The sequence below is a fragment of the Cervus canadensis genome, chromosome 7 (genome assembly GCF_019320065.1).
Source record: "Cervus canadensis isolate Bull #8, Minnesota chromosome 7, ASM1932006v1, whole genome shotgun sequence".
Classification (NCBI taxonomy): Eukaryota; Metazoa; Chordata; class Mammalia; order Artiodactyla; family Cervidae; genus Cervus; species Cervus canadensis.
The window spans coordinates 41,611,818-41,627,856 of NC_057392.1; the positions used below are offsets into that span (position 1 = coordinate 41,611,818).

The following is a 16,039-nucleotide window of genomic DNA, read 5'->3' on the forward strand; positions in this document are numbered from 1 at the left end:
AACCATACGATCATCTTAATAGCTGCAGAAAAAGCTTTTGACAAAATTCAACATCCATTTATGATAAAAATGCTCCAAAAAGTGGGCATTGAGGGAACCTACCTCAACAAAATAAAGGTATATATGACAAATCTACAGCTAACATTATACTCAGTGGTGAAAAGCTGAAAGCATTTTCTCTAAGATCAGACAAGGATGGCCACTCTTACTATTTTTATTCAACATTGCTTTGGCAGTCCTAGCCACAGCAATCAGAAAAGAAAAAGAAATAAAACAAATCCAAGCTGGAAAAGAAGTAAAACTGTCACTATTTGTACATGACATTATACTTTACACAGAAAATCCTAAAGATGCTACCAGAAAACTAGAGCTCATCAATGAATTTGGTAAAGTTACAGGATACAAAATTAATACAAAATTAATTAATGTTTCTTTTTAAAAATTTGTATTTATTTATTTTTGTCTGTGCTGGATCTTTGTTGCTTTGCATGGGTTTTCTCTAGTTGCAGTGAGCAGGGGTTACTCTTAGTTGCCCTGCTTGGGCTTCTCATTATGGTGGCTTCTCTTGTTGCAGAGCACAAGCTCAAAGGAAGCAAGAATATACAACAGAAAAAACACAGTCTCTTCAAAGTGTGGTACTGGGAAAATTGGACCACTACATGTAAAAGGATGAAATTAGAACATTCTCTAACACCATACACAATATTAAACTCAAAATGAATTAAAGACCTAAATGTAAAACCAGATACCATAAAATTCCTAGAGGAAAACAGTCAGAATACTCTGATAAATTGTAGCAATATCTAATGGGATTCATCTTCTAGAGTGATGAAAAGAAAAAGAAAAAGAAACAAATAGGATCTAATTAAACTAAAAAGATTTTTCACAACAAAGAAAACCATAAACAAAACAAAAAAGACAATCTACAGAATGGGAGAAAATATTTGCAAATGATATAACTGACAAGAGATTAATCTCCAAAATATATAACAGTTCATAAAGCTCAATAACAAAAAAAAAACACCCACTCAGAAAATGGGCAGAAGACCTAAATAGACATTTTTTCCAGAGAAGACATAGGGATGATCAAAAGGCACATGAAAAGATGCTCAACACTGCTAATTACTAGAGAGATGCAAATCAAAACTACAATGAATTATCACCTCACACTAGTCAGAGTGTCCATCATCAAAAAGTCTACAAATAGTAAATTCTGGACAGGAAATGGAGAAAAAGGAACCCTCCTACACTGTTGGTGGGAATGTAAACTGATGCAGAAATATGGAGAATAGTATGGAAGTTCCTTAAGGAACAAAAAAATAGAATTGCCATATGAGTCAGCAATCCAACTCCTGGGCATATACCTGGAGAAAACCATAATTTTAAAGGATACATACATCCTAATGCTCAGTGCAGCACTGTTTATAATAGCCAAGACATGGAAACAACCTAAATGTCCATTGAGAGCTGAATGGATAAAGAAGATGTGGTATGTATATACAGTGGAATATTAATCAGTCATAAAAAATGAAATAATGCCATTTGCAGCAACATGGCTGGACCTAGATTATCTCACTAAGTCAAATAAACCAGACAGAGAAAGACAAATATCAGAAGATATCACTTATATGTGGAATCTAATTAAAAATGATGCAAATGCACTTAGATATAAAACAGAAATAGATCCATAGAGATATAAAACAATCTTATGGTTACCAAAAGGGAAAGGAGGGAGGGATAAATTAGGAGTTTGAGATTAATATATATACACCATTATATATAAAATGGGCTTCCCAGGTGGCTCAGTGGTAAAGAATTCGCCTGCAATAAAGGAGACGCAGGAGACGTGGGATCAATCCCTGGATTGGGAAGATCCCCTGGAGGAGGGCATGGAAACCCACTCCAGCATTTTTGTCTGGAGAATCCCATGGAGAGAGGAGCCTAGCAGGCTACAGTCCATAGGATTGCAAAGAGCTGGACAGGACTGAAGCGATTTGAGCACACACGCACGGATATATAAAATAAATAACCAACAAGGACCTACTGTACAGCATAGAGAACTACACTCAATATTTTACAATAACCTATAAGGGAAAAGAATTTGAGAATAAATATGTGTAATACATATATATGTGTATATATGTGTGTGTGTGTGTGTGTGTATGTATATATATATATATTTCAGTTCAGTTCAGTTCACTCAGTCATGTCCGACTCTTTGCGACCCCATGAACTGCAGTATGCCAGGCCTCCCTGTCCATCACCAACTGCCGGAGTTTACCCAAACCCATGTCCATTGAGTCAGTGATGCCATCCAACCATCTCATCCTCTGTTGTCCCCTTCTCCTCCTGCTCTCAATCTTTCCCAGAATCAGGGTCTTTTCAAATGAGTCAGTTCTTTGCATCAGGTGGCTGAAGTATTGGAGTTTCAGCTTCAACATCAGTCTTCTCAATGAACACCCAGGACTGATCTCCTTTGGGATAGACTGGTTGGATCTCCTTGCAGTCCAAGGGACTCTCAAGACTCTTCTCTAATACCACAGTTCAAAAGCATCAATTCTTTGGTGCTCAGATTTCTTTGTAGTCCCACTCTCACATCCATACATGACCACTGGAAAAGCCATAGCCTTGGCTAGATGGACCTTTGTGGACAAAGTAATGTCTCTGCTTTTTATTTATTTGTTTTTTCATTTATTTTTATTAGTTGAAAGCTAATTACTTTACAATATTGTAGTGGTTTTTGCCATACATTGACATGAATCAGCCATGGATTTACATGTATTCCCCATCCCGATCCCCCCTCCCGCCTCCCTCCCCATCCCATCCCTCTGGGTCTTCCCAGTGCACCAGCCCTGAGCATTGTCTCATGCATCCAACCTGGGCTGGTGATCTGTTTCACCCTTGATAGTATACTTGTTTCAATGCTGTTCTCTCAGAACATCCCACCCTCACCTTCTTCCACAGAGTCCAAAAGTCTGTTCTGTACATCTGTGTCTCTTTTTCTGTTTTGCATATAGGGTTATCATTACCATCTTTTAAAATTCCATATATATGCATTAGTATACTGTATTGGTCTTTATCTTTCTGGCTTACTTCACTCTGTATAATGGGCTCCAGTTTCATCCATCTCATTAGAACTGATTCAAATGAATTCTTTTTAATGGCTGAGTAATATTCCATGGTGTATATGTACCACAGCTTCCTTATCCATTCATCTGCTTATGGGCATCTAGGTTGCTTCCATGTCCTGGCTATTATAAACAGTGCTGCGATGAACATTGGGGTGCACATGTCTCTTTCAGATCTAGTTTCCTCAGTGTGTATGCCCAGAAGTGGGATTGCTGGGTCATATGGCAGTTCTATTTCCAGTTTTTTAAGGAATCTCCACACTGTTCTCCATAGTGGCTGTACTAGTTTGCATTCCCACCAACAGTGTAAGAGGGTTCCCTTTTCTCCACACCCTCTCCAGCATGTATTGCTTGTAGACTTTTGGATAGCAGCCATTCTGACTGGCGTGTAATGGTACCTCACTGAGGTTTTGATTTGCATTTCTCTGATAATGAGTGATGTTGAGCATCTTTTCATGTGTTTGTTAGCCATCTATATGTCTTCTTTGGAGAAATGTCTGTTTAGCTCTTTGGCCCATTTTTTGATTGGGTCATTTACTTTTCTGGAATTGAGCTGCAGGAGTTGCTTGTATATTTAAACAAATGGGACCTAATTAAACTTAAAAGCTTTTGCACAACAGAGGAAACTATAAGCCAGGTGAAAAGACAGCCCTCAGAATGGGAGAAAATAATAGCAAACGAAGAAACAGACAAAGGATTAACGTCTCTGCTTTTTAATATGCTGTCTAGGTTGGTCATAACTTTCCTTCCAAGGAGTAAGCGTCTTTTAATTTCATGGCTGCAATCACCATCTGCAGTGATTTTAGAACCCTCCAAAATAAAGCCAGCCACTGTTTCCACTGTTTCCCCATCTATTTGCCATGAAGTGATGGGACCAGATGCCATGATCTTAGTTTTCTGAATTTTGAGCTTTAAGCCAACTTTTTCACTCTCATCAAGAGGCTCTTTAGTTCTTCTTCACTTTCTGCCATAAGGGTGGTGTCATCTGCATATCTGAGGTTATTGATATTTCTCCCGGCAATCTTGATTCCAGCTTGGGCTTCATCCAGCCCAGCGTTTCTCGTGATGTACTCTGCATATAAGTTAAATAAGCAGGGTGACAATATACAGCCTTGACGTACTCCTTTTCCTGTTTGGAACCAGTCTGTTGTCCACATATATGTTTACATGTACGTATAACTGAATTACTTTGCTGTACACCTGAAACTAACACAACACTGTAAATCAATTATGAAAGTGAAGTGAAAGTGAAAGTTGCTCAGTTGTGTCTGACTCTTTGCAAGCCCATGGACAATTGCCTGCCAGGCTCCTCTCTCCATGGAATTCTCCAGGCCTGAATACCGAAGTGGGTAGCTGTTCCCTTCTCCAGGGCATCTTCCTGACCCAGATATCAAACCCCAGGTCTCCCGCCTTGCAGGTGGATTCTTTACCATCTGAGTCACCAAGGAAGCCCAATCAACTATACCTCAATAAAAAATTAAGTTAAAAATAAAATGAGCTTTACAGTAAAATATTATTTGAAAAAAGTCTGGAGAGTTTTTCATGAACTATTTACTTTATTTGACATGTAAACTGTTTTCCTCTCTCTGTCTGACCAAGAAGAGAAAGAAAAGAGAAAGAAAGAGAAAGAAAGCAGGGACTGAAAGCAGGAAATTTGGGAAGGACTACTTCTCAAGTGATTTTTAAAAAAATAATCTTATTTATTTATTTTTGGCTGTGTTGGGTCTTAGTTACTGCAGGGCTTTCTCTAGTTGTGGAGTGGGGGTTTCCCTTTATTGCAATGTGCAGGCTTCTCACTGTGGTGACTTCTCTTGTCATGGTGTAGGGGTGCTAGGCTGCTCAGGCTTTAGGAGTTGCAGCATGTAGGCTCAGCAGTTAGGGCTCCCAGGCTCTAGAGCACAGGCTCAAAAATAGTGGCACATGGGCTTAGTTGCCCCATGGTACGTGGGATCTTCCCAGATCAGGGATTGAACCCTTGTCTCCTGTATTGGCAGGTGTATTCTTTACCACTGAGCCACTAGAGAAGACCCTTTAGAGATATTTGAGGTTTCAGAGCATTTTGAAGATTATAGGGAAAGGTAGACAGAGTCTGAGACATACTCTCAGCACCAATAGAGGTTGTAGACAAGGTACAAATGAGTGAACTGGTTAACCTAAGGGAAAAACCAGACTTAAACTGGACTGTGATTGATAACAATTATGAAATAAAAATAACTAGTAACAAATGAAGAAGTAATGTAATACTTAAGGGTTTTAGTCTAAATAGTGTATTCCATTGTTCAGTCGTTCAGTTGTGTCTGACTCTTTGTGACTCCATGGACTGCAGCACGCCAAGCTTCCTTTCCGTGACCATCTTCCAGAGTTTGCTCAAACTCATTCCATTGAGTTGGTGATGCCATCAATCATCTCATCCTCTGCCGATTCCTTCTACTTGTGCCTTCAATCTTTTCCAGCATCAAGGTCTTTTCCAATGAGTCAGCTCTTCACATCAAGTGGCCAAAGTACTGGAGCTTCAGCTTCAGCATCAATCCTTCCAGTGAATATTGAGGGTTGATTTCCTTTAGGACTGACTGGTTGAATCTCCTTGCAATCCAAAGGGACTCTCAAGAGTCTTCTCCAACATTATAGCCTGGAAGCATCAATTCTTCAGTGCTCAACCTTCTTTATGGCCCAACTCTCACACCCATACATGACTACTGGGAAAACCATAGCTTTGACTATATGGACCTTTGCTGGCAAAGTAATGTCTCTGTTTTTTAAAAATGGTGTCTATGTTTGTCATAGCTTTTCATAGTATATTCTCCATAAACACAATATTTATACTACTAGTCATTTGGTAATTATACTTATTATGTTCAGTTGTGTCCAATTCTTTGGGACCCCATGGACTATAGCCTGCCAGGCTCTTCTATCCATAGAATTCTCCAGGCAAGAATACTGGAGGGGGTAGCCATTCCCTTCTTCAGGGGATCTTCCCAACAAAGGGATTGAACCTGGGTCTCCTGCATCGCAGGCAGATTCTTTACTGTCTGAGTACTTATACCTTTATTTTAAAATAATTACTGAGGGGGAAAGCATTCTTCTTTATGTACCTGGATTCCCTGACTGACCACCTTGAAGGCCAGAGCCAAGGCAAAACCAGCTACATACTATTTTAAAGACAGGCAAAGTATTTATCTGGGAGGCATTAAACAAACAGTTTGGCAGTGCAGGACTTAAGACCATCACAACTACCACCAGCCCAGCTTGATTATTTCATAGTCAGCAACATAATTACGTACACACACACAAGAATACCAAACCTCTGCCTGTGACTCAAGCCCCAAGCATAGTCACCATAGGCCAATGACTCTAGTTGAGCTTTACCTAGTCTTAGAGTAAAAACCTTTTTTTTTTCTTCCTCTAAAAGTGAAAACAACCTTCATGTATTCCCCTTGTAAATATGGGATAATAATATACACTCTCCTCCTCCCAAACCAAAGAGTTGTGAGGGCTGAGGATTCAATGAGGCAATACAGCCAAGTGTGTGGTAGCATGCATAGGCCCCAGCAAGTAGCAAGCATGTTACAAATACAGCTGATGATGTTATTAATCTCATCATCTTCCAGGCTTTAGAAACCTGGGGATCACCTTTTGCTTCTTCCTTTTCCTTCTCCACTTCTTTCTTTATCACCTCTACTCAATCATGGCGTTTCTTTCAATTGTTATTTCAAAATCTCTCTGAGCCATCCCTCACATTCTATTCCTACTGCTGTCACATTTATCCAGGTTACAGTCATGTTAGGAGAAATGGAACTTGAGTCAGGTGTGAGATGGGAATCCTGGCTCAGCCAGTCACAGCTGTGTGACTTTCATTGAGTCATTTAACTAGTCTAGGTTCCTGTTTCCTCATTTGTGAAATGAAGATAATATCTTCTTTCTTATGTACCTACAGCATATTGTGAGGATCAAATGAGGTTTGTGCTAAAACTCCTTGAATACTCTAAGGCAATGCAAAAACATTAATTTTTAGGTTTTTTGGTATAAGCTTCAGCTCTCTGTAACACCAGTTTTTCCCTGTCCTAATATATCTTGTACATTATTTTCACATTTACCTTCTTAAAATATCACCTTCATCACTTAGCAAGAGAGCTACATGTATAAAGAACAATTTTTTATTGTTCACCTTAAGTCTCCTGTATCCCCGTTTAAGATTTAGCCTTATTCTACCTATCCTTGTACTAATAGGTCTACATCCTCAGTCGTCATGTCTTTAAACTGTGGGCTAAAAGATAGTAATTGTCCCTAGTTTCTTTGTCTTTTCCCAAAAGAAGGGGGAATATGTAGTGAATGTGCATGTGTGCTAAAGTTGCTTTAGTTGTGTCCGACTCTTTGTGACCCAATGAACTGTAGCCCTTCAGGCTCCTCTGGCCATGGGATTCTCTAGGCCAGAATACTGGAGTGGGTTGCCATAGTCTCCTCCAGCAGACCTTCTCCACCCAGGGACTGAACCCATGTCTCTTATGTTTCCTGCATTGGCAGCTGGGTTCTTTACCACCAGCGCCACCCAGGAAGCCCATGTGATGAATTCTGACTACCAAAGTAACAGCGATTATCAGCAGCTTCACAAAGCATTTGTTAAGAAAAGTAATATATCAGAGAGACCAGTTTTGACACTGACTTAGAAAACAGGGCACTGTTGGCTAGGACTGGCCACTCAGTGCAGCCAGTAGCTTGGGCAGTGGTACAACCAGTGGGTGGTCTCCTGAAAGACCAAGAAATGAGGCTGCTCTCCATAACCTCTCACAAGCTCCTAGGCATCAGCCATGAATATCTGATGAGGAGATTTTCACCAAGCAAGTATCCAGCTTTCACAGCCATGCTGTGTTTTCTAGATCACTGATTGGTAGGTTTCTTTCTTAACTCCCCTCTGGACCATTTTATGTGAACACCACTGTACAATCAGGTCTCTTTTGTGTAGTTCAGTACTGCAAGAATCCTGATTTAGAATTCCTCCCCCTCTTGATTTAGTTAGGAGGAACTCATTTTAGTGTTGTTTTTTTTTTTTTTTTTTAAAAAAAAACCAACAAAATATACATTATTTGGTCTTCACATCTCAAAAGTTGATGCAAACTGATTTCCAAATGGACATGCTATGACTTGTATATTTATGTTTTGATAATTTTCCAAATATTTTTACTGAAAACTTACCTCAGGAAAAAAAAAAATGAATGGAAGACAATTTATCTGTTTTGTCTGGCCAAGTTAACACCTGTGAAGTCACTGAAAGGTGAATCATCTCCAATTCAGCAGGTGAATTATGTAAGTCTGGAGAATGTCTTTGATACTTTAATAGGAATTCAACCAATAATGTCATTTATATTTTTCTATTGAACTAAAAGATGAAGCCTGCATATGCTGAATATTTTAATCAACCACAAACATTAATTTCTACATGGCAAGAAGATTTAAATAATATCTACCTCTAAAGTCTTTCATCATTTTAAAGAGATAAAAAGCCCAGATGGGGTTACTGACAGAAACAATGTGGGAATTTTTATTTTGTAACTATCTCATTATCTTTTTTTCATTTATTAGTTGGCAGTACAAGGCAAGAGTTTTCTCAGTTCTCAAGTAAGGTCTCAGTACATAGAGGTAAATATCCATCTATATCTGTAGAACCTGTATAAACCTGGGTTACCATTTCAATAATCTTTAATGAATTTAGATGTATAAATAGCATCCACCAGCTCAGAGTATGATGTTTTAAAAATCTTAATCAAATATCAGTGTCTGACCTTGGAGTTTCATTATACTTGAATTTATGGAGACTGATTGGTCATCCTGAGGTTTCTTCTTACTGATGCTAAGGACAGAGTTTGGAAACATGGCCTGTGAAAGGAGCTAAGGTTACTTCTGAGCTTGCTGTGACAATCAGAAAACCTTCCTATAATGTCACAGGGCCATGCTTTCTAAAATGCTGCATGAATTTACATAAGTGGTATTGAGCTTTAAATATATCTAAAACTAAATATGAGTATATTTCCAAAAAGCTTTTTAACAAAACAATTAAGATTAAATTGTGAAATTTACTGAATTTTTTTTAATCCACTGTTTTTGATCCATGCTACAATGGGATTATAAATCTAACTCATCTGGGTATGTTCCAAGTGACTTTATCATAATTTTATCTGTTGTGTTTCAGCAAATGTGATTGTTTATCTCTAATGTATTAGGCTTAAACTCTGAACCCAATTCTGGACATGTCAAACTAATATTTGTGTGACTTGTAGCTATTTATAGTCAAACTTTGTCTCATAAGGGTGAGAGCAGCCTGGCTCTTCTTCTTTCTCTCCTGCCTGGGCCACCATCCTAGGAGACCATCCTAAGAGATTTCATTAACCTTTCAATTTTAAGAATTTAAATTCTTTAATTATAACAACTGCAATTTATTCTACTTTCAGATACCCATCCCCAAGGGTCACACCCTGAGTCTTATGATCATTCAAAATGGTTCCATTTCAAAAAATTTAAACACCAATACTCCACTCTCTGATCTCAATGAGTCCAAAATTTAACTCCTAGTTTTCCTCTCAACCTGTTCTTACATTCTTCCCCATCCCATTCAGATAATGGCAACTTCTTCTTTATATCTGCTTAGACTAAAAATTCTGGAGTCATACTTAACTCTAGCTCACCTCCCACATCCAATCTGTCATGAAATCCTATTGGCTATATCCCTAAAACATATCAGAATCCAACTACTTCTCACCACCTCTGTTGCCATCACCCTGATCAAACTCTGATTTTGCAATTTGGATTACTGCACCAACCTCCTAACTGGACTCCCACTGCTTCTACTCTGGATCCTCCCAAAGTCTATTTTCAACACAGCAGCTATACCGATCATGTCACTTCTCTGCTCAAAACCCTGCAATGGCTTTCTATCTCACTCAGAGAAAAAGCCAAACTCTTTTCCAGTGTCTACAATGCCTTCACATTTGGTCCCTGATCTCTCTCTACCTAATTTTCTACTTCTTCCCCTTTCCCATCCAATGCCACACACCTCCTTGATATTCTATGAAAACACCAGGCATTCTCACACTTTAAGGCTTCAAAATGATTGTTCTCCCTGCCTGGAATATTTTAATTAATGTATGTGTGTAGTTCATTCCCATTCTCCTTCCATGTCTTCGTTTAAATGTCACTCTCTCAACCTGGGCTATGATGTTAATCCCACTTAAAATCACACTCTTCCACTAGACTCCAAATCCTTCTTGTCCTACTCCATTCTCTCCAACCCCATCCCACCATAGTCCTTATCACCTTCTAACATGTTATGTAATATACATATTATAACTCTTCTTATTTAACGTCTTCTCTTGCCAATTAGGTCTTCCCTGTAGCTCAAACGGTAAAGAATCCGTCTGCAATGCAGGAGACTCGGGTTCGATCTCTGGGTTGGGAAGATCCTCTGGAGAAGGGAATGGCAATCCACTCCAGTATTCTTGACTGGAGAATTCTATGGACAGAGGAGTCTGGAGGGCTACAGTTCATGGGGTCAGAAAGAGACACGACTGAGCGACTAACACTACCACTTGCCAATTAGAACAGCTCGTGATGTACTCCCAGCACTGTAACACGACCTCACATATTGAAATTACTCAATAAATACTTGACGAATGAATGAATGAGTCTCTTGTCCCCAGCATTCTACTCTCATAAGCTTACATCTAATACATTTGCCCACTGAAGCCTCTGGGTTGCCAATTCCTTGGTTCCTTAGCTTCCTCACAGTCTCTCTTCCTTTCTCTACTCAATTTCAGACCTCTGGTTAGCTATCTGAACTGACTCAACAACACTCAATTCTCTTTCCAAATAGGACCTTTTGGTGCAACCTGCTCAACACAACTCGCATCAAGAGTACAATCCACTGATGTTACTCAGCCATAAAAAGAATGAAATACTGCCATTTGCAGCAACATGGCTTGACCAAGAGATTATCATACTAAGTGAAGTAAGTCATACAGAGAAAGACAAATACCATATATCGTGTATACGTGGAATCTAAAATATGACACAAATGAACCTATCAGTGAAACAGAAACAGACTCACAGACATAGAAAACAAATACATGGTTACTAAAGGGGAAAGTGGGGGAGGGATAAATTAGGAGTATGGGATTAACAGATACACACCACTATATACAAAACAGGATTTAACAAGGATTCAACAAGGATTTACTGTATAGCATAAGGAACTGTATTCAATGTCTTATAATGCAGAAGAAACTGAAGCTGTATGCTGGAAACTAACACAAATTGTAAATCAACTATAGTTACATTAAAAAATTATAATCCATTGTTTTATATCTAGGCAGCTGACTGCTGGGGGAGAATATTGTATAACCTTGTAGACTGTTGGCAACAAAATCAATCAGCCAAGCTTATTGTACTACCAGTCAATCCTTTTATTTGTTCTATGAGGTATTTCTTCATATTTCCTTTGTGAGTGACTCACTTCACTGGACTCAAAGAAATAAGAGCATGTGCCTGTCTGGATGATGCCCTCCGTCTAGGCTTGGTCCCCTCCTCTCTGTCCTTATATTACCTCAGGCTATATGTACACCAATACAACTGTCATGTTATATTACAACCTTTTCGTTTGTTCCACTAGACAATTTCTACTCCTCAAAAGCCAGGCTGTTTCTTATTTGTCTGTATCTCAGTCCCTAGTACAGGTTTTGGAAAACAGCAAGTATTCCATAACCATTTGTTAGACAAATGAATGAATTCACTGATGGACATGGAAAGCCCATTGTCCTCTTCCTTCATCTCATTTTTCCCTGGCATTTCTCTCCTCTGTTAAGTGGATGGATGAGGCTCTCATCTGTCTGAAAGTTAGTCAAATGGCCATAAAGCAGCAGAGATCCCTGATAGTCTGAGGGAGAGTCTAGAGCTGGTTCAATGTTTGTATGCTAAGAGGAGTACATTCTGGGTAAAGGTAGGAGTTTTAGGAGGATCCCCTTAGTCCCTCCTAGAATGGCTGAAAACTCTCTGGCATTACTGAACACAAAAGGGACAAGATATTTTAGGTGCTATGGACTTCCACAGACACAGGATTTTAACCACTTGGCAAATTCCAGATACCAAACCCTCACTGAAAAGCCTTGTCATCTGGGTAAGCCCCTCCTCAGCTTTGCCTCTCAGTATGATGCTGAGGGAGTCTAAAAATAAATGAGAGAAAGGATCCTAACGGGGTGCTTGCTCTCCCATTCTTTGTTTCTAGGAAAGTGCAGCATCTTTGAGGTGTGTATACTCACACAGGCACACACATGTGTGTTCACTTGTCTCCACTGAAATCAGGCCACCTGAGAGATTCCTTTCCATTGGCTGAATTCCCCCAGGAAATGCTTTTGTCCGCTATATCTCTTACATCATGTGTTGAGAGCCATGTAGGCCCAGTGATATAATGACAGCCCTTGTCGAGCAACTGATGGATAAGACCTCATCTTCATGACCACACAGACTACAGGATCTCAGCTGACATCTGCTCAGAGGTTAACAACACGCATCCCATTCTGGCTTCAGAAAATCTGCTGATCTTGATTTGCTGCTGCTTCTAGCTAGGCTGCAATGCATGCCTTCTCTTTACATCCTCGCAGGCAGTCAAGGGTGTTTTGTCAAGAACTGAAACACTCAGCCCTGCTGCTTGTCCTGAGTAAGCCTGGCTTCCCTAAATCTGCCTGCTTTCCTGTAGTCGTTAAGTGTTTCCAAGCCTTGTTTCACACAGAGAGCAAACTCCCTTCCTACGAGTCTGTCAATTCAGGCCTGTATTCAGCACTGAAGCTAGAGAGGAACTGGATAAATAAGGACATCCTGCCTGCAGAAGAGCTAAATGGTTAGCAGTGCTTCAACTTGATGAAATCTAAGGCCCTGTCCAGCTCTTCCTTCTCAATTTATTCCAGAAGCAAATTTCTTTTCCCTGCTTCTGGCTTATTAATATATCCAGTCATACTTTGCATTTCTGCTTCTCTACCTTAAATAGGAACAATAGGTTGACCTAGTTACCAAAGATGCATTAGAATTTACATCTCAATCAATCAATCAATCAAAATATTTAGCTATTAAGTGCAAAAGAAAATGGTAAATATCCTGCCCCCAAATTTCCCTTGAACAGATGACCTTAGTGTCTCCATGTTTTATTCATTATTATCTTCTTAATGAACTTTCTGCATCAGACACTAATTCAACAATTCTTAAATATCTACTTGTCAAGGTATGAAGAAGAACTGGAGACAAGAAAGCAAATGAGATGTAATTTCTGTCCTGAGGCTCATTAGGACTCCACCTCTCTGGTTTCTAATGCCTTCACTGCAAAGATAATTTTCTTATTCTGTCATCTTTTAAAATAGAATAAGAACTTAACAGTACCAGTTATTTTCTCAGTATAGACTGGGACATTTACAAAACCTATGTATATGAATACATGCTTGTTATGGATATTTTTATGTACTACGAATATAAATTTCTAGAATACAAATTTCAGAATGCATAGCTCTCTGGGACTATAAACAGGCCTAAAGATTAATTTTAAAATGCAACCTTACAAACATTTTTAAAGCTGAAATGTGGATATTAGATATAAGAGTCAATGTCTGTTAAGTACTTCATTATACCAGCTCAAGTTTAGGACAGTGGTGAAAATGCATACTGATAAATTCAAGATAAGTTGGTGATGAGAGGAAAAAAGGGTACCAAAAAGTATCCTTACTAGAAGGGAGCTTGAGTGGCTTTAATCAGGAGTATTATGGCCACATCCACGTAGGTTTAAAAAAAATTAGTTTCCATGTCTCATGTAGTTATATTTTAAATGTATTTTTAAATGCCATGGAGGCAGGGAACACTAGAAACACAAAAAATTCTCTTCTGTCAAATACCTCAGACCTGAGAGGGTAGGCATGTGTTATAATTTATGAAGCAGGGATTTCAGTTTCCTATCTCCCCTTAGCTGTGGGAAAGGCCTTGAGCAATTCCTAGCAGGAGACTTGTAGCACTTCCCAAAGGACAGAGCAGATGCCCTGATTTTAAGTAGAGCAAAAAGCACAAGCACAGTTGGCCACAGGAAACACCAATCACAGGGCGTCTGCTGTCAACCAGAGTATTATCATTTACCAGGTGACATGTAAATTGATCTCTCTGAGGCACTCGCCTGCAGTGCTAGGGAGGTTTCTCTTCCCTCCTCCCCTTCTTTCTAATCCTCAGGTTTGTGGTATGAGAACTTTGGGCCTTAGTCAATCTGAGCAAAATCCCCACTACAACTGCTGGAATCAACCCTGCTGGGCCAAAATCTGGGAACTCCTGATGCTGGGCTGGGGTTTTACTCAGCTTTGCCTCTAGCACTGTCTATAGAGCTCTGAACCTAGTAGAAACCTACTAAATGTCTGTACCCTGGATAAATCATGAGTCTTGTAAGGGTACTCCAAAAAGAAAAAAAGGAGACTTCTAGAGGCAAGACTTACTGCTCCCCACCACTACCCCCACCCCAAATTGCCTAGAACAGGTTTTGAGTCTTAGGGTTCTAAGGAACATGGCTTAAATTAGTGAGTGAACCCAACTCCTTCATTTTAAGATGAAGGTATCTCTATGCAATTTTACAGCCAGATAGGGACCACACAGGGACGGCTAATCCAGAAGTCCTGATTCTTGGTTCCTTTCAGTGATCTTTCACTTACCCTCAGTCTACCCCAGCCACCTGGGCCCTGAGTCCCTCCTACTGATCAACAAACTTCTCCTAGGGCCTTCTTGACTCTGATTTCTAAGGTCATGCAGGAGCTCTGGCCTTCTGCTGGGGCACTGCCTGCATCTTCCAATTCTGATTGCTGGCCTGGACCTTGAACCTTGGCAGGGTTCCCTTATGACTCCTGGCTCGACCTACTGGCTGGAAACCCAGACTGAATTCTTGTGACAGCTGGCTTTGGGCTCTTGGTTTCCATCATTGTCTAGTGTCTCCAAGTCTTGGCCCCAGCAATAGCCTGGAAGTGTTTGCCCTAGGCTGTGACAGGAGTTGCATTTTCTGTCCTGTAATCTGATGTGAAAGGAATGACTGTTAGGTAGGCTGTGTGTGTGTTTAAGCAGCTTTCATGGATTAACACTGAGGTTAATACCAAGGTAACATAATGTTGTGGAAAAGGCTTGGAAATCAGACTGACTAGATGGACTAGTTATGTGTGATGGGTAATCTGTTAACCAAGGTGGGGTGGCTTCTTCATGTCATCTGGGGAAAATAATGTTTATCCTTCTGAGTGCTATAAGGGTTAGAGATAATGTATCTAAAGTAAAAAGCAGATAAGAAACCAGTGATAGAAAGTAAAACGTATTATTTTTATGTTAAATTATCTGACTAAATGCTGATTTCATGATGTTTGAAGTACTAAAGGATCATGAAGCACCTCTGAATCATCAAAAATTACATTATGGTCAGAATCATCTGAATACTTATTTTCTCTACTTCTTAGAACATTGATAATTATACAGGATAATATTAAAAAGAGTAGGCAATATCAATTATATATTTAGTATGTGCTAGGCTGTGCTCTATCAGAGAAGGCAATGGCACCCCACTCCCGTATTCTTGCCTGGAAAATCCCATGGACAGAGAAGCCTGGTGGTCTGCAGTCCATGAGTCAGACATGGTCGCCATGAGTCGGACACGGTCGCTAAGAGTCGGACACGACTGAGCAACTTCACTTTCACTTTTCACTTTCATGCATTGGAGAAAGAAATGGCAACCCACTCCAGTGTTCTTGCCTGGAGAATCCCAGGGACGGCAGAGCCTGGTGGGCTGCTGTCTATGGGGTCATACAGAGTCAGACACAACTGAAGTGACTTAGCAGCAGCAGCAGCAGCAGGCTGTGCTCTATGCTACCTAA

At 39.8% G+C, this 16,039-nt stretch overlaps 1 protein-coding gene across 2 annotated transcripts in view; it reads right to left on the reverse strand.

Annotated features, from left to right (window-relative positions):
• GPR156 (G protein-coupled receptor 156) overlaps positions 1-16,039 on the reverse strand; it is a 109,665-nt gene that overhangs the window by 30,012 nt on the left and 63,614 nt on the right. The gene's annotated exons all lie outside the window — the stretch shown is intronic.